Below are 2,106 nucleotides of genomic sequence, written 5' to 3' on the forward strand. Positions count from 1 at the left end.
CTGAGGGTGTGGATCCATGATTGAGCGCCCCTGGGTTCAATCCCTGGTATCCAAAAAATTAGTGAAATGATAACAAACATATTTACATTTTACGTTGTAGATAATGAATAAGTGCTATGTGGATCCCTCCTCCCATCCTGTCTCCATCAGCACACTCTTGGTTTCGCTGACTACCTGCTTGGTCATGACTAAGGACTGCAGATGTGAGAAGCCTCCCCTGCTGGGGGCACAATCAAGGCTCGGACTTGCTACTGAGGACTGATATGAACACAGTAACCAGGGGTGTCCTGGTTTAGAATCCACACTCCAAGAAAAGATGAAACAAAGAAAAATTAGGCCATCCTGCTGTGCAGCCTCCTCAGGGCACTTTTAATGTCCCTGTTCCTCAGGCTATAGATGAAGGGGTTCAGCATGGGGCTGATCATAGTGTACATCACTGAGGCCACTGCACTCTTCCTGGGAGATGTGAGACAGCTGTGCCAAGGTACTCTAAAATACCTATTCCACAAAATAGACAAACAACTGCCAGGTGAGACCCACAGGTGGAGAAGGCTTTGTACTTCCCTGCTGAGGATGGGATCCTCAGAATGGAGTAAACAATTTTATAATAAGAGAAAAGGACCCCTGAGATGGGAAGAAAGCCAAATATGCCACCTATAACATAAATGACTATGTTATTGGTAAAAGTATCAGAACAGGCAAGATTGAAGAGTTGAGAAGGATCACAGAAGAAGTTAGAAATTTCCACATCCTTGAAGTAGGCAAACTGTAGTATAATCAAACTGTGCAGCAGGGAGTTGAAAAGGCTAATTAATAAATGTACCATGACTAAGAAGCCACAGAGATGAGGGTTCATAATGACTGGGTATCGCAGGGGGTGACAGATGGCCACAAACCGGTCATAGACCATCACAGTCAGAAGCATGTCATCCATACAGACAAAATTGGCAAAAAGAGACATCTGTGTCAGGCAGCCCATGTAGGAGATGGCTCTGATGTGAGTTTGGATGTTCACAATCATCTTGTGGACCACGGTGGAGATGAAACAGATGTCTGTCAAGGACAGGTTGGAGAGGAAGAAGTACATGGGCTTGTGGAGGTGGGGGTCAGAGCTGACCGCCAGGATGATGAGCAGGTTCCCAAGGACAGTGACCAGGTACATGGACAGGAACAGTCCGAAGAGTATGGGCTGCAGGTCTGGATCCTCTGAGAGGCCTAGGAGGAGGAATTCTGAGACACGTGTTAGATTAGGTTCTTCTATATTACTCGGACACCTTTGGGAATAAAAGTGTTAGAATAAGGAAACAACAGGTGTTCAACACAAGCAAGTATTCATACTTGAATTCCACGCACCTTCAGAAATATTTTCTGGACAAACTGAGTCTTCTCTGAACTCTTGCTTTACTGGTATCTGTGTTTCACACCCTTCTCTGCTCATATGTAAATGAGCAGTGCTAGAGACCAAGATCATTACACATAACAAGTCTATGATCACAGTGAAATATAGTCCATTTTGACAATTTTTATGGGTGTATATTACTTATATCGTGGTCTATTTGTACATGAATTTAACAACTGATCGGTTTTATTTCCTAGAACCTACTGCTTCCCTCCTCACCTTCCCCAAGCTCCTACCACTTCCTTAATGTCCTCCATCTTATATTGATGAGTACCATTTCCCCCCTCTTTTCTCTCTAACTTCCATATTGGAGAGAAAACCTGTGCTCCTGAATCTGGCTTGTTTTGTACAGTCTTCTTTTCTAATAAAATAGCAGAACCAGTATGCCTTTTGGGCTCCATCCCCAGCACCATAAAAAATAATAATAAAAGAGAAGAAGAAGAAATACTGTTACCATTTGAAAATTATTGTCATTAAAAGAAATCAGGAATCTGTCAAATATAACTTACCTTAAGGCAATGAAAAAAAATCCTGGCATTAAAATGACTATAAACACTATGTCAGAGAAATTCCTGTCTCTGACTTTGGTGATCTTCAAATTTTGATGTATAGTTTAAATGCACATAATCACACAACATCAGTTAGCACAAAGGTGATATTAATGTACAGTGTACCTGTCAGTCACTGGTTAAAGAATAATGTAATAA

At 41.9% G+C, this 2,106-nt stretch overlaps 1 pseudogene; it reads right to left on the bottom strand.

Moving 5' to 3' along the window:
* Positions 1–31: 31 nt before the first annotated feature.
* LOC107135259 lies at positions 32–1,288 on the bottom strand (annotated as a pseudogene).
* Positions 1,289–2,106: the final 818 nt, after the last annotated feature.

Source organism: Marmota marmota, unplaced genomic scaffold, assembly GCF_001458135.2.
Source record: "Marmota marmota marmota unplaced genomic scaffold, marMar, whole genome shotgun sequence".
NCBI classification, from domain to species: Eukaryota; Metazoa; Chordata; class Mammalia; order Rodentia; family Sciuridae; genus Marmota; species Marmota marmota.